The sequence below is a fragment of the Arachis hypogaea genome, chromosome 14 (assembly GCF_003086295.3).
Source record: "Arachis hypogaea cultivar Tifrunner chromosome 14, arahy.Tifrunner.gnm2.J5K5, whole genome shotgun sequence".
Lineage (NCBI taxonomy): Eukaryota > Viridiplantae > Streptophyta > Magnoliopsida > Fabales > Fabaceae > Arachis > Arachis hypogaea.
In genome coordinates, this window is record NC_092049.1 from 77,398,812 (window position 1) to 77,422,021 (window position 23,210).

The following is a 23,210-nucleotide window of genomic DNA, read 5'->3' on the forward strand; positions in this document are numbered from 1 at the left end:
TGCCTCTAATGCACTTTCCTCCACAAAATTATTGGGAGCAGATCAACACCTCCCTAGGAGAATTGAGTTCCAATATGGGACAACTAAGGGTGGAACATCAAGAGCACTCCATCATGCTCCATGAAATAAGAGAAGATCAAAAAGCAATGAGGGAGGAGCAACAAAGACAAGGAAGAGACATAAAAGAGCTCAAGGACATCATTGGTTCCTCAAGAAGGAAACGCCACCATCACTAAGGTGGATTCATTCCTTGTTCTTATTTCTTCTATTTTTCGTTTTCTATGTTATGTGCTTATCTATGTTTGTGTCTTCATTACATGATCATTAGTAGTTAGTAAATTTGTCTTAAAGTTATGAATGTCCTATGAATCCATCACCTCTCTTAAATGAAAAATGTTTTAATTCAAAAGAACAAGGAGTACATGAGTTTCGAATTTATCCTTGAACTTAGCTTAATTATATTGATGTGGTGACAATGCTTCTTGTTTTCTGAATGTATACTTGAACAGTGCATATGTCTTTTGAAGTTGTTGTTTAAGAATGTTAAATATGTTGGCTCTTGAAAGAATGATGACTAGGAGACATGTTATTTGATAATCTGAAAAATCATAAAAATGATTCTTGAAGCAAGAAAAAGCAGCAAAGAACAAAGCTTGCAAAAAAAAAAAAAGAAAAAAACAGGTGAAAAAAAAATAGAAAGAAAAAAAAAAGCAAGCAGAAAAAGCCAAAAGCTCTTAAAACCAAGAGGCAAGAGCAAAAAGCCAAAAACCCTTAAAACCAAAAGGCAAGGGCAAATAAAATGGATCCCAAGGCTTTGAGCATCAGTGGATAGGAGGGCCTAAAGGAATAAAATCCTGGCCTAAGCGGCTAAACCAAGCTGTCCCTAACCATGTGCTTGTGGCGTGTAGGTGTCAAGTGAAAACTTGAGACTGAGCGGTTAAAGTCAAGGTCCAAAGCAAAAAAAAAGAGTGTGCTTAAGAACCCTGGACACCTCTAATTGGGGACTTTAGCAAAGCTGAGTCACAATCTGAAAAGGTTCACCCAGTTATGTGTCTGTGGCATTTATGTATCCGGTGGTAATACTGGAAAACAAAGTGCTTAGGGCCACGGCCAAGACTCATAAAATAGCTGTGTTCAAGAATCATCATACTGAACTAGGAGAATCAATAACACTATCTGAACTCTGAGTTCCTATAGATGCAAATCATTCTGAACCTCAATGGATAGAGTGAGATGCCAAAACTATTCAAGAGGCAAAAAGCTATAAGTCCCGCTCATATGATTGAAGCTATGTTTCATTGATAGTTTGGAATTTATAGTATATTCTCTTCTTTTTATCCTATTTAATTTTCAGTTGCTTGGGGACAAGCAACAATTTAAGTTTGGTGTTGTGATGAGCGGATAATTTATACGCTTTTTGGCATTGTTTTTAGTATGTTTTTAGTAGGATCTAGTTACTTTTAGGGATGTTTTCATTAGTTTTTATGTTAAATTCATATTTCTAGACTTTACTATGAGTTGTGTGTTTTTCTATGATTTCAGGTATTTTCTGGCTGAAATTGAGGGACTTGAGCAAAAATCAGATTCAGAGGTTGAAGAAGGACTGCTGATGCTGTCGGATTCTGACCTCCCTGCACTCAAAGTGGATTTTCTGGAGCTACAGAACTCGAAATGGCGCGCTTCCAATTGCGTTGGAAAGTAGACATCCAGGGCTTTCCAGAAATATATAATAGTCTATACTTTGGCCAAGAATAGACGACGTAAAATGGCGTTCAACGCCAGCTTTCTACCCAAATCTGGCGTCCAGTGCCAGAAAAGGAGCCAAAACCAGAGTTGAACGCCCAAACTGGCACAAAAGCTGGCGTTCAACTCCAAGGAGGACCTCTACACGTGTAACAATCAAAGCCCAGCCCAAGCACACACCAAGTGGGCCCCGAAAGTGGATTTATGCATCAATTACTTACTCATGTAAACCCTAGTAGCTAGTTTATTATAAATAGGACCTTTTACTATTGTATTTGGCATCCTGGATCCTGGATTGTATTTTGATCCTGTGATCACGTTTTGGGGGCTGGCCATCTCGGCCATGCCTGGACCTTCACTTTTGTATTTTTAACGGTAGAGTTTCTACACTCCATAGATTAAGGTGTGGAGCTCTGCTGTTCCTCAAATATTAATGCAAAGTACTACTGTTTTCTATTCAATTCATCTTATTTCGCTTCTAAGATATCCATTCGCACCCAAGAACGTGATGAAGGTGATGATTATGTGTGATGTTCATCACCATTCTCCCCTATGAACACGTGTCTGACAAACACTTCCGTTCTACATGAAATAAGCTAGAATGAGTATCTCTTAGATCTCCTAACCAGAATCTTCGTGGCATAAGCTAGAATGATGGCGGCATTCAAGAGAATCCGGAAAGTCTAAACCTTGTCTGTGGTATTCCGAGTAGGATTCAATGATTGAATGACTGTGACGAGCTCCTAACTCGCGATTGCAGGGCATTAGTGACAGACGCAAAAGGATAGTAAATCCTATTCCAGCATGATCGAGAACCAACAGATGAATAGCCGTGCCGTGACAGGGTGCGTGAGCATTTTATTCACTGAGAGGATAAGATTAAGCCATTGGCAAGGGTGATGCCTCCAGACGATTAGCCGTGCCGTGCCGTGACAGATGAATAGCCGTGCCGTGCAGGGCATTGGATCATTTTCCCGAGAGATGACCGAAAGTAGCCATTAACAGTGGTGATGTATCACATAAAGCCAGCCATGGAAAGGAGTAAGACTGATTGGATAAAGATACCAGGAAAGCAGAGGTTCAGAGGAACGAAAAGCATCTCCATTCGCTTATCTGAAATTTCTACCAATGAATTACATAAGTATCTCTATCCCTATTTTATTATATAATATTCGAAAACACCATTATCACTTTATATCTGCCTGACTGAGATTTACAAGGTGACCATAGCTTGCTTCATACCAACAATCTCCGTGGGATTCGACCCTTACTCACGTAAGGTATTACTTGGACGACCCAGTGCACTTGCTGGTTAGTTGTATCGAAGTTGTGAACCATGGTATTGGCACCATGTTCTTGGCACCACTGCCAGGGAAAGAAAGAGCCATGAATTTTACATCATTAAAGTGTAATCACGATTACGCGTACCAAGTTGCTCACGTTGCCAGGGATTGTTCGAGCCTGGACACCACAATTTCGTGAACCAGAGGTCTGTTGTAATTTGATGGATCAATAATAGTTTTCATTATTCTTCTTCTTTCTTTTCTCTTGATTTTACAAGAAAGCTTTCAATCTTCATCCTATTGGGTAGTTATCTTGGAAAAGAAGCTATTCATACTTGGATCTCTTCGAACCTTGGAAGAGGAATGAAGAGATCATGCTAGAAATGCTTTCTCATGTTGGACCAAATTGGGGTTTGGATCGATATGGTGACATATAATCCTACCAGTACTTTAATTTGGGAATACATGTGGTATAATCAGTGACCATACTTCATCTCTTCTCATGAGCAATTAGACCAAGGAATTGGCTATTGATCAAGATTTGAGAGATTGGGTTGCCAAAGAATTGGAATCCAATCACTTAAGATTGCCAAGGAGATCAATGAATCCATTGATTGAGGAAGAGATGAGAATGAACTTGATCCGGAGAATACAACATCTCCTGAGCCCAATGAATCCCCCATTTCTGATCTTACCCATTCTCTTTACTTTCTGCCATCTACTTTTATATTCATCTTCCCCATTCCCCATTTAAGATTCTGCAATTTACTTTCTGTTATTTACATTCAGTTCTTTATTTTCGGTAATTAAACTTTCTGCCATTTACTTTCCCGCCAATTAAATTCTTGTAACTCTCCAATCAAATTCTGCTTAGCTCAACTAGAACATTCCTCCAACTAAAGTTGCTTGACCAATCAATCCCTGTGGGATTCGACCTCACTCTATTGTGAGTTTTTACTTGACGACAATTCGGTATACTTGCCGAAAGGAAATCCATTGAGAGACAAGTTTCCATGCATCAAGTTTATGGCGCCATTGCCGGGGAGTGATTTTGTATCAACAATGATTAAATTGGTGGATAACTAGATTGAGCATTTTTCTTTTGTTTGATTTAATTTCTATTTAATTGATTCACCTTCAGTTTCATTTATTTTCTTCCCGTTACCCCTACCCGTTTGTGGTGTTCTCTTATTTATTACAATTCAGTTCACTAACCCACTAACTGTTTGATATATTGCATCACTCACACTAACAACATTTTTAACAAGAATACTCTCCATCTCCCTTTTGCTTTGGCCTTGTTGGTTGTATGACAGGTAGAAGAAGTGGGGCTTCAACTTCTTTTGATTCTGAACCTGAGAGGACCTTCCTTAGATTAAAGAGGGAAGCAAGAGGAAAGAGAGTTGTTGGTGCTGAGGAAGAGGAAGAGTACTTTGAACCAGACATGGATGAGAATATGGAGAACCATCATGAAGAAAAGGCTCACAACCATGGCAGAGAAGGTCCAGCACATCATGCTGGGTAAGAGAGAAGAGTTCTGGGATCCTACATAAATCCAAACCCAGGAAACTATGGAAGTAGCATCCAAAAGCCAACCATACATGCCAATAATTTTGAACTAAAGCCACAGCTCATCACCCTTGTTCAGAATAACTGTTCATTCGGAGGAAGTGTCCAAGAAGATCCCAATCAACATCTCACTACATTCCTGAGGATATGCGATTCTGTGAAGTCTAATGGTGTTCATCGTGACACCTATAGACTACTTCTGTTTCCCTTCTCACTCAAGGACAAAGCATCTAAATGGCTGAAATCCTTCCTGAAAGAGAGTTTAACAACCTGGGAAGATGTGGTAAACAAATTCTTGGCGAGATTCTATCCTCCTCAAAGAATCAACAGGTTGAGAGCTGAGGTACAAACCTTCAGGCAACAAGATGGTGAAACTCTCTATGAAGTATGGGAGAGGTTTAAGGACTTGACAAGAAGATGCCCGCCAGATATGTTCAATGAATGGGTGCAGTTACACATTTTCTATGAAGGTCTTTCTTATGAATCAAAGAAGGCAGTAGACCACTCATCTGGGGGATCTCTGAACAAGAAGAAGACCATTGAAGAAGCCATAGATGTCATTGAGACTGTAGCTGAGAATGACTACTTCTATGCTTCTAAAAGAGGCAACACTAGAGGAGTGATGGAGCTAAACAACGTGGATGCACTGCTGGCCCAAAACAAGATGATCACCAAGCAGCTGGCTGATCTTACACAGAAGGAGATGCTGAAACTCTATGCACCTTTTCACCAAAGACTCAAGGGTGGCGTAGAAAAAAGAATATACTCAAAGTTCCTTGATATGTTTGCATCTCTCCATGTAAATATACCATTCATCAAGGCTCTCAAACAAATGCCCTCATACATTAAGTATATGAAAGAGCTGCTGACCAGGAAAAGCTCACTCAAAGGAGGGCAAACAATAGTGATGAATAAGGAATGTAGTGCTCTTATTCAACCAGAGTTGCCTACAAAAAGGAAGGATCCAGGGAGCTTTCACATCCCCTGTGCCATAGGAGAAACAATGTTTGATAGAGGACTCTGTGACCTGGGAGCAAGCATCAACTTAATGCCTTTATCCCTTATGAAGAAGCTGCAGATCAATGAGCTAATTCCCACAGACGTAGTCATCAGGCTGGCTGACAAAACTCAAAAACAAGCAGTAGGAGTGGTTGAAAATGTGTTGGTGAAGGTTGGGAACTAATTCCTTCCCACAGACTTTGTCATATTGGAAATGGAAGAGAGTCACCTTCACCCAATCATATTGGGAAGACCATTCCTAGCTACAGCCAGAGCGCTCATAGACGTGGAGCGAGGAGAGCTAATACTAAGGATACATGACGAACAACTCGCATTCAATGTCTTCAAACCCTCACAAGAAGCAGACCAGGAAAATAAGGAACCAAGGGGAGAGTACGACAAAGCACTAATGGAAGAAACAAGCATTGAAGCACAAGCTGTACACCTGGGAATCCCTTTGGTTGATGAACAAGACAGTCAGTAGTTGTCACAGCTAAAGGAAAACCAGGAGGAACCTAAACCACCAGAGTTATATGAGACCAGCAACAAAATTTCCTTGGAAAATGAGGCCGCAAAGAGTAGGGCAACATCAAAAGGAACAAAGAAGAAGGCACCAAGGAGATGGAGGAACAAGAAGATCCCTACAGAGGACTTGTCTCCAGGGGATAAAGTGATCTCAGCTTATTTCCCAGTAATCCCACCTCATCTCCCCACCATCCCATCTGAGCTACCTAAAGTTTTCACCATCAACAGAATTCTCTCCTTAGAACATGTGGAGATTCTTAATGAAGCCAATGGAGATAAATTTACTGCGAGGGGGGAAGATTTGTAGCATTACCAACCACCCTGACAAAGTTAGAACGTCAAGCTAGTGACGCTAACGCTTCATGGGAGGCAACCCATGTTTTATATTCTTTGAAGTAGTTAATAATGCAAGGTTCATGAATTCCAAATCAACTTTGAGATATACTTGAATGAATCCTTTTATGCAGCACATAGTGAAGAACAAGTTTGGTGTTCAAGGCATACTAAGAAGAGCATAAATGCAATTCATATCATGTTACTCTTAGAGCCTTGAACAAAACTTTGTACACCACATGGACACAAACTAAGTTTGGTGTCACCAATGTTGCATACATGAACAATTAAAAGGTCAGTTGGTTTGCATTCATGAATAGCACTTAGTAAGATAGAAACAAAAACTTTAAAAAGTAGTTATCCGAATTTTTTTTAAATTCTGCCGCCACTTTCCACAATTTCATTAATCACATCCCTTTTGTTTTGTAGGAGAATTGATGGGACAATTGAAGGAGGAGGGTTCGGCCACCACAAAAGGAGAGGACTATACACGTGTCTTCAAGGGGAATGCATTGGGAAATGTTGTCATGCAACATTGAAAGAATGACACGCTTGGAAATCGAACCAACCCCATCATAAAGTTGATGATCCTTGTGCTCATCCCATGCTAAACCCGATCCGTTCATCATACACCCACTCCATCAATCCACACCTTTCATTCACTCACCACTTCCCTATATAAGTGGTTCTTATTCCATACTCCCTTTCACATTCCAATACCCATTCTTTACACTTCCCAGTCTCGGAACCTAACTCCCCTTACCCCATCAAAGACACACTTCCCACCTTCACATATCAATTCTTACTCATGGCATCATCAAGCTCCAAAAGGCAAAAGGAAAAGGAGCCTATGGAGCAACGCCCTTTCGATGAGAAGAAGTTTAGAACCTTTCACCATGCACTGCAATTCGGGTGGATGGTTGATAAGGAGATCATATATGAGATAGGCTTTCAAGTCAAAAAAATTGAGTGCCCCGAAATCACAGAGAAGGTGGAAAAGAGAAGATGGGAGCTCCTTATTGATCTAGTCATAAAAGTAAACGCAACTCTTGTAAGAGCGTTTTATGCAAATGCAGTCAGGTATGATAAGGCAGATGACTCCTATATAAGCTTCGTGAGAGGGGTAACCATGGATTTCAGTCCCATGAGCATCATGATGGTGTTAAAGCTACGAACCATACCATTTGCAGAAGAAAGCTATCACTCCAGAATAGATAGCAGTCCCGATCATGACCAGATTGTGCAAGATATTTGCGTACAAGGGGCTGATTAGGTACGAGACCCTCAGGGGAAGCCCAAGTTCATCAAGAGAGGGGACCTCACTCTTGAAGCAAATGGGTGGTTTGAAATTGTAAGGAGATCCATCCTCCCTGCCGGGAACAACTCAGAGGTGAATCTTAAGAGAGCAACAATGGTGCAACGTATACTTAAAGGAGAAGAGATCAAGGTTCATGAACTGATAGCCCAGGGCATTAGAAAGATGGCTGAGAAAAGTGATTCTGGAGGAAGGTTAGGCTACCCCAGCACTATTTTCCATTTGTGTGACAGGGCTGGGGTGGTGTTCGAGGATGAAAACCCCGAGTGGATAAAAGTGGGCATCCCAATTACTGTTCGACGGATGCATGCTGTTGCATCTCCCCTACCTCAACGAAAGCCAAGAAAGAGGGCAGCCCAGCAAGTGGTAGAAGGACAAAACATAGAGGAGCAAGCCCCTCTGGACATGCACCAACTACAGGAAGCCATTGATGGCTTATCTAGACAATACTTGGAAAATCAAGGGGCACAGAAAGAGCTTCAATTACAGTTGATGAACCGTCAAGAAGAATCACTCTCTAGATGGATGAATCAACAGGGGGAGTGGTAGAGGCAAATAATGGAGCAGCAACTAGAACAAGGGAAACAAGCGGGTAAATCCTTCCACAGGTTTGAATAAAGGCAGGATCAACAACAAGAAGCCATCCAAAAGCTAATCAACATCCAAGCACATCAAGGTGCACACATACATGAAATGCATCGGAAACAATTAGAACAGGCAGAACTCTTCGACGAATACAATGCGTTCTCAGAAGGAGTTTACATGAACGAGACTGGACATCATGTGAACACTCAAGCCAGACTCGGATACTTAGTTGGACAACTGCCTATATTGCATCCGGGAATCACAAGATATGACGAAGTGAAAGATGAATTAGCGCGAGAAGAAAGAGAGAGGGTAGAAAAGAGTCATGAATTAGTAAGAAACGCACTTGAAGAGTGGAAAAAGGCCATACTAGCACGGATACAAGGAAATACAAGTGGACACAAGGAGGGCAAACAAGAGGGAGAGTGTGAGCAACCCCATGAGTAAAAGGTGGTGGAGTTCCCTCATTGTCCTATCTTTTTCAAGTTTTAAATAAGGAAAATCATGTATGAAATAGAACATGTTTCCATGGTAGTTTAGGATTTTCAATTCTGCCTTTAAGTTTGCATTGCTTAGGTCTATGCTTGCTAGTCTAATACCTGATGCATTTTCAACTTGCCTACTTGTATGCTTGTCCTCTAAGTCAAATAAAAAGAAATATTATGAAAGACCAGAGTGAGGTTCATATTGTGGAGTAAGTTCTTAAGCTTGTGGTGTAGTAATTACTTAGCTAAGTTGGTTCACCAACAAGGTAGGAAGGCAACTATCTGTCCTGAATCATATGCTTGAAACACACCCCATGAGACTAGCTAAATAACAAGATCCTAATAAGAAAAAGGGAAAGAAAAATGAAAGTTGAGAAATAAAAGAAAAAAAAAGTAAAAAATAAGGCTAGGCACCAAGGGTTGAATCTTGAGTCATGTGTCTGTGGTGTTCCTGTGTAAAGGATCTACTTGGATGAATAAGCTCTCAGGGGTGCCTTATCACTTGGTAACTTGGGTTAACAAACCCGGGATTATCAGCTGAAAGTCCACTATCAAGAGTAACCTTTGCTACAGAACACTTAGTAACCCAAAGAGGTGCTAGACACCAAGGTCTCAAGTAAGAAAATAACAAACCATGTGCCTGTGGTGTGTATGTATGGGGGAAAGAGACTTGAGGGAGTAAGTCCTTAGGGGTGTCTTAACACCCAGCACCTTGGACCAACTGGTTCGGGAGTGCTGACTGAAAGCTTATCTTAAAGAGTCGCCCTCTCACAAAGCACCTAGTCTAAGAACACAATTAGACCTTGAAAAGATAAGGGGATCAATAAATAAAAGTCTCATAGGATGCAATCAAGTGAGTATTCTAGGGCATGATAAAGGTCTGAAAGCCAGTGAAGGAATGAACCTAAGTTGCTATGCATGAAACCCCATAAAACCAAGGACATGACTTCCACAATAATAACTCATTTCTCTTGGCATTTCATTCATCATTCTCATGTTTCAGTACTTGCTTAGGGACAAGCAAGTTTTAAGTTTGGTGTTGTGATGCCAGGGCATTTTGGCCAATTTCACTGACCTTTTCTTTACTGTTTTAGGGTAGTTTCATGTATTTTCTTAGTTAATAAGCAAGTTTTGGGTGGATAATCACTTACATCTTGATTCAAGCAAACATTATGAAATTTATATGATTTTATGAGAATTATGCATGAATTGAATGATAAAGTAGATGATGCATGATCTCATGAGTTAGAACCTAGCTTTGATGTACTTTACTTGCTTGATTTCAGGATAAAGGAAGCAAGGAAGATGCCACGTTAATAGCCACGTTAGTCTAACTAACGTGACCATTAACGTGGAATGGGAGCTAGCTTGCAACGTTAATGTGAAAGGTGATCGCCAATAATGCCTTCGTGAGCCATCATAGCCCATGTTAGTTGCCATGTTAACTACATTAACGTGGAAGCTAACGTGGAAGAGAAGTAAAGCTCCAACATTAGTGGTAAAAGTGAATACCACTAACATTGGAAAAAGGAGAACACTTAGCCACGTTAAGAGTCACGTTAATTACATTAACGTGAACTCTAACATGGAAAGAACAAAGAAGTGCCAACGTTAGTGACACTCACCTTTGTCACTAACGTTGGACCAAGCCACTATTAGCCACGTTAGTTGCCACGTTAACTACATTAACATGGAAGCTAGCATGGAGGAAAGAAATGATAAGCCAACGTTAGTGACACTCACCTTTGTCACTAACGTTGGAGATGGCAATCACCACCACGTTAATACAATTAACGTGAGGCACTAACGTGAGAAGGGGCGTTTGGAGTGTTACTGACAAAGGTAAGTATCACTAATGCTCTCGAAGATGAGGCATGCCCACGTTAAGGGTCACGTTAGCTACACTAACGTGGACTCTAACATAGGAAGGAAAGGCAACAAGCAAACGTTATTGGAAAAGGTGAATGCCAATAACGTTTGCGAAGGACCAAGAGGCAATGTTAGTGGTCACGTTAGTGCCACTAATGTTGAAATTAACGTGGACCATCTTGGGTTAGGAACGTTAGTGAAAAAGGTGATCGTCACTAACATTCTCGAACCCATATTTTCACCTAACGTTAAAACCACTAACATCCTAACTAACGTCCATGCCTAACTCACGTTTTCTCTGCAAGCAAAGCTGAGCCCACTGAAGACTGCAACTGCTTCAACTTAAGATCCAAAGGCCCATATCCAAGACTTGAAGAGCCAACCAGAAGATCAGAAGAGTAGTATATATAGGAGTAGTTTTGAACTAGTAGAGGGAGCTTTTTGGCATTTTGGAGAACTACACTCTGTATACTTTACTTTCTCTGCAACTTCTAGTTTTAGTTTTCATAATGTACTTTACACTTACGCTTTCCATTCCCAGAGCTATGAACAACTAAATCTCTTTCATTGGGTTAGGGAGGTCTGTTGTAATTTGATGGATCAATAATAGTTTTCATTATTCTTCTTCCTTTTTTTCTCTTGATTTTACTAGAAAGCATTCAATCTTCATCCTATTGGGTAGTTATCTTGGAAAAGAAGCTATTCATACTTGGATCTCTTCGGACCTTGGAAGAAGAATGAAGAGATCATGCTATAAATGCTTTCTCATGTTGGACCAAATTGGGGTTTGGATGGATATGGTGACATATAATGCTACCAATACTTTGATTTGGGAATACATGTGGTAAAATCAGTGACCATACTTCATCTCTTCTCATGAGCTATTAGACCAAGGAATTGGCTATTGATCAAGATTTGAGAGATTGGGTTGCCAAGGAATTGGAATCCAATCACTTAAGATTGCCAAGGAGATCAATGAATGCATTGATTGAGGAAGAGATAAGAATGAACTTGATCCGGAGAATACAACATCTCCTGAGCGCAATGAATCTCCCATTTCTGATCTTATCCATTCTCTTTACTTTCTGCCATCTACTTTTATGTTCATCTTCCCCATTTCCCACATGGAAGAGGAAGAGGAATTGATGGACCAACGTTAGTGACACTCACCTTTGTCACTAACGTTGGAGATGGCAATAACCACCATGTTAGTGGTCACGTTAATCTAATTTACGTGCACTCTAACGTGGGAAGGAGGGGCATTTGGAGCGTTAGTGACAAAGGTAAGTGTCACAAACGCTCTCGAAGAATAGGCAAGTCCACGTTAAAGTTCACATTAGCTATACTAACGTGAACTCTAACGTAGGGAAAGGGGCAATGAGCAACGTTATTGGAAAAGGTGAATCCCAATAACGTTTGCGAAGGACCAAGAGGCAACGTTAGTGGTCACGTTAGTGCCACTAACGTTGAAGTTAACGTGAATCAATTTTGGCTTGGAACGTTAGTGAAAAAGGTGATCGTCACTGACGTTCTCAAACCCACACTTTCACTAAACGTTAACACCACTAACGTCCTAACTAACGTCCATGCCTAACTCACACTTTCTCTGCAAGCAGAGCTGAGCCCACTGAAGATTGTAACTGCTTCAACTAAAGATCCAAAGGCCCATATCCAAGACTTGAAGAAGCCAACTAGAAGATCAGAAGAGTAGTATATATAGGAGTAGTTTTGAACTAGTAAAGGAGCTTTTGGATTTGAGAGGACTACACTCTGTATATTTTACTTTCTCTGCAACTTCTAATTTTTTTTTCGGAAATGGACTTTTCATTTATGCTTTCCATTTCCAGAGCCATGAACAACTAAACCCCTTTCATTGGGTTAGGGAGCTCTATTGTAATTTGATGGACCAATAATTGTTTTCATTCTTCTTCTTCTTTCTTTTCTCTTGATTTTACTAGAAAGCTTTCAATCTTCATCCTATTGGGTAGTTATCTTGGAAAAGAAGCTATTCATACTTGGATCTCTTCGGACCTTGGAAGAGGAATGAAGAGATCATGCTATAAATGCTTTCTCATGTTGGACCAAATTGGGGTTTGGATGGATACGGTGACATATAATCCTACCAACACTTTGATTTGGGAATACATGTGGTATAATCAGTGACCATACTTCATCTCTTCTCATGAGAAATTAGACCAAGGAATTGGCTATTGATCAAGATTTGAGAGATTGGGTTGCCAAGGAATTGGAATCCAATCACTTAAGATTGCCAAGGAGATCAATGAATGCATTGATTGAGGAAGAGATGAGAATGAACTTGATCCGGAGAATACAACATCTCCTGAGCCCAATGAATCCCTCACTTCTGATCTTACCCATTCTTTTTACTTTTTGCCATTTATGTTTATGTTCATTTCCCCAAATCCCCATTTAAGATTTTGCAATTTACTTTCCGCCATTTACATTTTGCTCTTTATTTCCAGCTTTTACACTTTCTGTTATTTACTTTCCCGCCATTTATGATTCTGTAAATATCAACTTAATTTCTGTGTATCTCAATTAGAACATTCCTCTGATTAAAGTTGCTTGACCAATCAATCTCTGTGGGATTCGACCTCACTCTATTGTGAGTTTTTAGTTGACGACAATTCGGTATACTTGCCGAAAGGAAATTTGTTGAGAGACAAGTTTCCGTGCATCAAGTTTATAGCACCGTTGCCGGGGATTAATCGTGATTAACAAACTACCGGTTGATTGATTTACTAGATTAGACACTTTTCTTTTGTCTTTATTTGCTTTTGCTTCTAATTTTCTTTTGCTAACTAACTGTTTGTGATTTTGCCTCACTAAGAATCCCTCATTTATTACATTGGAGATTCCAATTTCTTTTGGTGATTATTATTTGAGACAGAGCTTTTTGCAGGAAAGAAAGGAGCATCCATCATATTTTAGTCAATCAAATTTCATGGAAAACTCTCCATCACCACAGAATGATTCACTTTACTATGCTCTTGGTGGGTGGGAGTATCAAGAACATGAAATGGGGTACTTTTCAAAGTCACAAAATGGTCCATATTTTGGTGAAATTGATCACTACTCAAGTTGTGGCTGGGAAGATCAAAATCAAAGATATTTCACTCATTCATACCCCATTCATCAAGAGCCATCACCTCTCAATTATCCAACCTCACCTCCAAGTTTTACATGCCTAAATTTTTCATCACTTGAGTATACCTCAGCACAAAATTCTGTCCCAAATCTATACAATTCATTTCACCATCCACAAAACTCAATCCACTACCCACAAGAGTCATACCACTTTCAGAACACACAACCACAAAACAACCAATTCCATTCACAAGCCAACCCCGACCAACCATTACAACCTACCCAACCTCCTTTAAATAGACTTGCTAGGATGGAACTTATCATTGAAGAACTCAAAAAAAGTAGAGAAGAAGAGAGACTCGCTAGGATAGAACTCCTCCTTGAAGAAATGATAAAGACAAACGAAGAGGAGAAAATAGCAAAAAGAGACCATGAAGAAAAATTGAGACAGAATGCACAACTCTATTCTGAAGAACAATTCATTGAAGAGCTGAGATCACAAAGAGAGACCACTTCACTCTCTCCAGAAATAGAGGAGTTCATTCAAAGGTCAAGAACAAGAGAGGAATCAGAAGAACAAGAAAAAGAGGCAGTCATACCAAGTGAGATTCATATGAAGAAGGAGGAGGTTGTGTGAGTATATAAGCCAAAGCTCCATACCCACAGAGGCTACTAAGGGTGACAAAGGAACATGCAAACTCACTCCCAAAAGGCTCAATGCAACATCATGCAGAAGAAAGGGAGGAAGTCAATCAAGGGAGTCCACACTACTCCAATAAAACAGAGAGTTGCATAAAGGATGAGTTCATTGAACCACCAATTCAAGAAGCTCTTGATGAAGAGGATGCTCCAACCATCATACAACACCCAAGTACTGAAATCAAGGTGGTGAAGGCAATCAACATGAACACTAAAAAGAGGATGGTGACCAAGAAAAGAAGGACAATATCCATGAAGAAGAAAAGGTCAACCAAAAGCCATCCCACCCCTACCCCAACAAGCAAGTTTACTCAATCTAACAACAAAAAAGAGCTTGCTGGGGAGAGGCACTCAAAACAAGGGGCATTAACTGGCTCCTCTTTCCTCTTGAGGTCATTCCTCTTAACAAACTGGAAGAAGAGGAAGAAATTCATGAACAACATGTCAAGCTAATAACACTAAAAGAGCGCTTGTTGGGAGGCAACCCAACCGTAGGTAACATTTTCTTTCCTTGTTTAGTTTACTTTCAATAATTTGACATATGATTGCATTCTAAGTTTGGTGTTGCCATGCAACAATTTGATTTTCAATCTTCATTGGGTACTTGCAACATTCTAAATTGAGAGTGTCACACTAAGTTTGGTGTTGACACTTATCTTTCATGCAAGGTACCAAGCACACCACTTATTAATGCAATCAAAATGTCTCTGTTTGTATCTCTTGTGCCTTTATTGTGATCCTTGATCTTGCTTGCTGAAACACATGCATACTCACACTTCATTCTAAGACATTCATGATCCATCATAAACTCCATCACCACTGTTTTACTTGTTGCTTGAGAATAAGCAATCATTTTAAGTTTGGTATGGAAAAGGGAAGAATATGAGGAAAAGGACAACAACAATGAAGATGAACTACAAGGTGATAAAGTTCCTTTTTCTCTTACTTATTTCCAGTACTTTAATTGCATGATTGTCTTCTATTTTTCTTTGTATGCATCTGTGATTACTCCTTGTGAATAAGCATAATTTGATATTTAATTTGTAACATGTTGCTATGATATCATGATTATCATCTTGAATTTTACTTGCACCCAATATCTTTAAGAATGCAACAAAGAAATCATTCTTTTGAAAGGAAAATGTTGAAGAATTTTATAAATCTTGGGGCAAGCAAAAGATTAAGAGGAGTGGAGGTTCTGATTGTATGATTGTGTATTGAGGTTGCATGTTTGTGAAAACTTGCATGGGAGCTCATAGACAGGAAATGAAGTTTAGAGAAGTATTATGGAATTTCTCAAACATCTATTGATCCAAAAAGCAGTAACAAAAGAAAACAAAAGAAAAAGAAAAACAAAGAATAAGCCCAAGGCTCTGAGCATCAATTACTAGGAAGAAAAAGAAAGAAACAAGAACTCAAAGAGTTATTGTCCTAGTTAAATGCTTGTGGTGGATTTGTATCAAAGAGAGAGGCTTGAGCAAGTAAATCCTAAGGGGTGCTTCAACACCTAATACCTTAGACCAACTGGTTTGGGAGTATTGATTGAAAGCTTATCTTAAAAAGCCGCTTTGATACATGACACCTAGAATCGAGGCCAAATTCCAAAAAGAAAGAAAAATGCTAGAAAATAAGTGCTGCTTCAAGGTGACAATCTATAAAGAGACTTACATAATATCATTTGAATGAAAGTCCTAAGATCTAAGACTTCCAAAATGTAAGGACTAATGAGCACTGGAATCCTTGCATAAGCATACAAATTAGAGTTCACCCCATTGTCACTTATTCACTTCACCCACTAAGGCATCATAAGCAATTCTTCAATACATTCCAATTAAGAGAATTCTTTGTGCATAGTTCTTTTCTTGCTTGGGGACAAGCAAGATTTAAGTTTGGTGTTGTGATGCCAGGGCATCTTGGCTAGTTTTACTAGCCATTTTTTGTATGCTTTTGGTTGGTTTCATGCATTTTCTTAGGAAATAAGAAAGTATTTGGTTGAAAATGCATTCATACCATGATTCAAGCAAACATTGTGAATTTTGAATGATTTTATGAGAATTATGCATGAATTGAATGATAAAATGGATAATGCATGATCCCATGATTAAGAGCAAGACTTTGATGCACTTTGTTTGATGGATTTCAGGTAACAAGAAGCAGAAAAGAGCCACGTTAGTGGCTACGTTAGTGCCACTAATGTGACCATTAACATGGAAGAAAAGAGAAGCCCCAACGTTAGTGAGAAAGTTAATGGCATTAACTCTAAAGAAGGAGAGCATGGAACGTTAGTGGTAAAAGTAAACACCACTAACGTTAGCGAAGGGCAAGAAGACCCACGTTAGTTTCCACGTTAGTTACATTAACATGGGAACTAACGTGGAAGGAAAGGGAAACTCCAACGTTAGTAGAAAAAGTGAACGCCACTAACGTTTGTGAAGCCAAGAACACCCACATTAGTATCCACGTTAGTGCCACTAACGTGGGAATTAACGTGGAAGAAAGGAGGCAGCTGTGAACGTTAGTAGAAAAAGTGAACGCCACTAACGTTTGCGAAGCAAAGAAGGCATACGTTAGTGGCCACATTAGTTACACTAACGTGGGCAAAATCTCACCCTGCAGCCTGACCATGCCTTCTTCAAACAAGAATCACTTGAGCCACAAAGCTCCAAATGAGATGATTCCAGTGGCATTGGAAAGTAGGATTCCAGAGCTTTCTAAGCATATATGGAACTACATGGTGGACACTAAATTTGAGGGAGAAAACCTGCCCTGAAAGTGCAAAGATGAACATGGTATGAACCTGTAGTAAGGCCAGCTGACCTCTTCACCTTCCAAGAAGTGTAACTCGAGCTGTAGAGGTCCAAATGATGCGCTTCCAAAGCCGTTGGAAAGTAGACATCCAGGGCTTTTCAAAAATATATAATAGTATGGGGTGTACATTAAGTTTGAGCTCCAGAACCTGGCAATATTAAACCCCTAAACGCTGACATTATTGGCACTCGCTTTTGCCAATAATGCCAGCGACTACGCCAGCGACCCTGTCCCCTTAAAGGGAGCATAACTTGAGTTACAGAGGTCCAATTGAGATGATTCCAGTTGCGTTAGAAAGCTGACATTCAGAGCTTTTCAAAAATATATAATACTCTATAGTGGGCATGAAATTGAAGTACAAACAAGAGGCATCTTTTAAACCCCAAAAACACCAACTGGGTAGCAAGTGTGACGTTAGCCACACTAACTTCAGCACTAACGCCACACTTGTAGCGTTAGTATGGCTAACGGTAGCACTAACAATTAGCACCTAGACCTTAGCTTGATTCACTTCTCTTTCAAGGACCACCGAACCACAAGGAAGCAAGCCCACAAGTGTTAACCAATCAAGGTCACAAGAAGCATCTAGAATAGGAATTTTCATTTAATTGTAATTTACTTTTAGTTTCATTTCATTTTTTAATTTGGGAGATCCTATATAAAGGCCTTAGTTTTAACTTTTGAAGGGATTCAGGATTGGAGGGGGGGATTGAAGAGGGGTCTTTAGACTCCCTCCCCTCACACATTTTTCCTTCTCTTTCTTTTCTTTGTACTTTTCATTTATGAATTTTAAAGTTTCAATTTTAGTTTTAATCTTCATCTTTACTTTTCTGCACTTTCTTTCTTTTCTATTTTGGTAGAGAAATGATCAACTAACTCTTTTCATTGGGTTAGAGAGCTCTATTGTGATTCAATGGATCAATTGTAGTTCTTATTCTTCTTCTTCTTTCTTTTCTTTTGATTTTACTAGAGAGCTTTCGATCTTCATCCAATTGGGTAATTGTTTCGGAAGAGAAATTGCTCATACTTGGATTTCCTCTGAACCTTGGAAGAGGAATGAGGAAATCATGCTAGAAATGCTCTCTCACATTGGATTAGGTTGGGGGTTGGATGGATATTGTGACATTTAACCCTACCAATACTTTGATCTATGAATGTGTGTGGTATAATCAGTGACCAAACTTCATCTCTTCCCATGAGCAATTAAATCAAGGAATTGGAAAATTATTCAAGCTTAGAGAGATTGGATTGCCAAGGAATTGGGATCCAATCACTTAAGATTTCTAAGGAGATCAATGAATGCATTGATTGAAGAAGAGATGAGAATGAACTTGATCCGGAGGATTGCAATATCTCTTGATCCCAATGTTCATTTTATTTTTAGTTCTTACATTTACTTTTCTTGCCATTTTACTTTTCTGCACTTTATCTCTTTCTTTACTTTTGTGCTATTTACTTTTCCTGTTGCTCATCACTCCTTAATGATTCGTCTGACTAGGATAATCAATCAACCATTGATTGGTTAATCCGTTAATCTCTGTGGGATTCGACCTCACTCTTTTGTGAGTTATTACTTGACGACAATTCGGTATACTTACCGAAGGGAGATTTATTGAGAGACAAGTTTCCGTGCATCAAGTTTATGGCGCCGTTGCCGGGGATTGATTTTGTATCAACAATGATTAAATTAGTGGATAAGTAGATTGAGCATTTTTCTTTTGTTTGATTTAATTTTTGTTTGAGTGATTTACTTTCAGTTTTAGTTATTTTCTCTCCTTTACCCCTTACCCGTTTGTGGTATTCTCTTATTTGTTACAATTCAGTTCACTAACCCACTAACTGTTTGATATGTTGCATCACTCACACCAACAACATTTCTAACAAGAGTACTTTCTGCATTTATTTTCTCTCTTGCGTTTGCCTTGTTGGTTGTATGACAGGTAGAAGAAGCAGGGCTTCAACTTCATTTGATTCTGGACCTGAGAGGACCCTCCTTAGATTAAGGAGGGAAGCAAGAGAAAAGAGAGTTGTTAGTGCTAAGGAAGAGGAAGAGTATTTTGAACCAGACATGGATGAGAATATGGAGAACCACCATGAAGAAGAGGCTCACAACCATGGCAGAGAAGGTCCAGTGCATCATGTTGGACAAGAGAGAAGAGTTCTAGACTCTTATATCAATCCAAACCCAGGAAACTGTGGAAGTAGCATCCAAAAGCTAATCATACATGCCAATAACTTTGAACTAAAGCCACAGCTCATCACCCTTGTTTAGAACAACCGTTCATTCGGAGGAAGTGTCCAAGAATACCCCAATCAACATCTAACCACCTTCCTGAGGATATATGATACTGTGAAGTCTAATGGTATTCATCCTGACACCTATAGATTGCTTTTATTCCCCTTTTCACTTAAGGACAAAGGATCTAAATGGCTGGAATCTTTCCCGAAGGAGATTTTAACAACCTGGGAAGATGTGGTGAACAAATTCTTGGCGAGATTTTATCCTCCTCAAAGAATCAACAGGTTGAGAGCTGAGGTACAAACCTTCAGGCAACAAGATGGTGAAACTCTCTATGAAGCATGGGAGAGGTTTAAGGACTTGACAAGGAGGTGCCCGCCAGATATGTTCAATGAATGGGTGCAGTTACACATTTTCTATGAAGGTCTTTCTTACGAATCAAAGAAGGCAGTAGACCACTCATCCGGGGGATCTCTGAACAAGAAGAAGACCATTGAAGAAGCCATAGATGTCATTGAGACTGTAGCTGAGAATGACTACTTCTATGCTTCTGAAAGAGGCAACACTAGAGGAGTGATGGAGCTAAGCAACGTGGATGCACTACTGGCTCAAAACAAGATGATCACCAAGCAGCTGGCTGACCTTACCAAGAAAATAGAAAGGAACCAAGTAGCAGCAATCACCACCTCATCAGCAGCTCAAGAAGGAGTGAATACAGAGGCAAAGGGTGATCAGGAATAAGCCAACTACATTGGGAACTGACCTAGGCAGACCCATGATCCATACTCCAAAACTTATAATCCTGGTTGGAGGAACCACCCAAACTTTGGGTGGGGAAATCAACAAGATCAAGGCCAAGATCAGAGACGTCACAACCCCAACAACAATGCAGTTCATCAATATTCCACACAGAGATCATATCAGCACCCACCTAACAACACGTCTCAACAGCCATATCAAAACCAAAATGGCCCTTCTCACCCCTCCAACCCCAACTCACCATCATCCGAAGATAGACTCTCAAGGATTGAGACTCTACTTGAAGGCATATGTAAGGAAATCCAAGATAACAAGGTGTTCAAGGAGGAGGTGCGAGCCAATATCAAAAACCAGGGAGACACCATTAAGAGTATAGAATTTCAAGTGGGATACCTCTCTGAGAAGATTTCCAAACCTACTGACAGCTTCCCAAGTGACACAGAGAAAACCCGAGAGGTGAAGCAAAGAAAGTAAGATGGGAAGAATGCAAGATGGTCACTATAAGTGATAGAGGGACTAAGGAAGAGCTGAACAAACCCTTCGAACAATCTAGAGATACTTCAGCAGAGAAGCAAGAAGAGGGTCACCGAGAAACCAAAATTACACAGAAGGAGATGCTGAAACTCTATGCACCTTTTCTCCAAAGACTCAAGGGTGGTGTAGAAAAGAGAATATACTCAAAGTTCCTTGATATGTTTGCATCTCTCCATGTAAACATACCATTCATCAAGGCTCTCCAACAAATACCCTCATACATTAAGTGCATGAAGGAGCTGCTGACAATGAAAAGCTCACTCAAAGGAGGGCAAATAATAGTGATGAATAAGGAGTGCAGTACTCTCATTCAACCAGAGTTGCCTACAAAAAGGAAGGATCCAGGGAGTTTTCACATCCCCTGTGCCATAGGAGAAATAATGTTTGATAAAGGACTCTGTGACTTGGGAGTAAGCATCAACTTAATGCCTTTATTCCTCATGAAGAAGCTGCAGATCAATGAGCTAATGCCCACAGACGTAGTCATCAGGCTGGCTGACAAAACTCAAAAACAAGCAGTAGGAGTGGTTGAAAACGTGTTGGTGAAGGTTGGGAACTACTTCATTCCCACAGATTTTGTCATATTGGAAATGGAAGAGAGTCACCTTCACCCAATCATATTGGAAAGACCATTCCTAGCTACAGCCAGAGTGCTTATAGATGTGGAGCAAGGAGAGCTAATATTGAGGATACATGATGAACAACTCGCCTTCAATGTCTTCAAACCCTCACAAGAAGCAGATCAAGAAAACAAGGAACCAAGGGAAGAGCACGACAAGGCACTGGTGGAAGAAACAAGCCTTGAAACACAAACTGTACACTTGGAAATCCCTGTGGCTAGTAAGCAAAACAGTCAGAAGGTGCAATAGCTAAAGAAAATCCAAGAGGAACCAAAACCACCAGAGTCATATGAGACCAGCAACAAAATTTCCTTGGAAAAAGAGGCCACAAAGAGCAGGGCAACATCAAAAGAAACAAAGAAGAAGGCGCCAAGGAGATGGAGGAACAAGAAGATCCCTACAGAGGATTTTTCTCCAGGGGATAAAGTGATCTCAGCTTATCTCCCAGTTATCCCACCTCATCTCCCCACCATCCCATCTCAGATGCCTAAAGTTTTCACCATCAACAGAATTCTCTCATTAGAACATGTGGAGATCCTTAACGAAGCCAATGGAGATAGATTCACTACAAGGGGGGAAGATTTAAAGCATTACCAACCACCCTGACAAGGGCATAACGTCAAGCTAGTGACGCTAAAGAAGAGCTTCGTTGGGAGGCAATCCAGCCTAAGGTAGTTTCCTTCTCATGATCATTTCAATAAAAGTTACAAGTAGTTTTCCCTGTATTGTGAGGAGCTAAGTTTGGTGTTGCACACCAAAACAATCTAAGAGTGAATGTGTAATTCTAAGTTTGGTGTTCCACCAAATATTTCAGCTAGAATCACATTACACCTCTTCAATGGCAAGTTGCTAGCCCCAACCAATCAGGGAAACCACTTAACAATAGTTTAGTTTCTAGTTCATAGTCGTTTTATTAATAAAAGCACATGAGGTTCTTTGCATGTATTCAATCTATTGCATTTGGCAAGGAACTAAGTTTGGTGTTCACACACCAAATTAAGTTCAGAAATTCACAAGCATACATGCATGCTAACTATTTCTCAACTGCTTTGGGGACAAGCAACTTCCAATAACTTTGCAGGAATTCAATCAATCTTCTGGAAAAACAGTAACCATCATCCAAGGAGGCGAAGAAGGATGCAAAAGCTATGGATGATGACAACAAAGGGATAGCTAGAATGAACCACCAAAAGGTTGTATTGTTACTTGATTCCATATGCTTGGAAATGCTCAAATTGGAAGTCTGAATGTGCCCCTGATTAATAGTCACTCTTTAGTTTAGATCACTAGAATTTAATGTTTGTTTCCCGTGCTTTTGTCACATGTGTGCTAGCCCAAGTCACCTGTTTTCATCTTCATCCTACTTACTTGTATGCTTGCCCTTTGAATTTAATGAAAGAGAATGTTATGAAAAGAAAAACCAGAGTGGGGTTCATATTGTGGAGTAAGTTCTCAAGGTTTGTGGTGTGGTAATAGGTTAGCTAAGTTGGTTCACCTGTAAAGTATAAGGACACCTATGCACTGAATTACATGCTTGAAACACATTCTATGAGATTAACCAAACAACAAGATCCTAATAAGAAAAAGAAAAGAACAATAAGAGTTTAAAAAAGAAAGAAAAGTAATAAGAAATAAGGCTAGGCACCAAGGGCTTGAATCTTGAGGGATGTGTCTGTGGTGCTCTTGTACTAAGGATCTGCTTGGATGAATAAGTTCTTAGGAGTGCTTCATCACTTG

The 23,210-nt window shown here is 39.9% G+C and overlaps 2 non-coding genes across 2 annotated transcripts; both read right to left on the minus strand.

Annotated features, from left to right (window-relative positions):
• Nucleotides 1-4,923: 4,923 nt before the first annotated feature.
• Nucleotides 4,924-5,030, minus strand: LOC112745852 (small nucleolar RNA R71). Its single transcript, XR_003173760.1, has one exon. It is a non-coding gene; the product is annotated as a small nucleolar RNA R71 (small nucleolar RNA).
• A 14,812-nt stretch (nucleotides 5,031-19,842) lies between these two features.
• LOC112745924 (small nucleolar RNA R71) lies at nucleotides 19,843-19,949 on the minus strand. The gene has a single exon (XR_003173829.1). It is a non-coding gene; the product is annotated as a small nucleolar RNA R71 (small nucleolar RNA).
• Nucleotides 19,950-23,210: the final 3,261 nt, after the last annotated feature.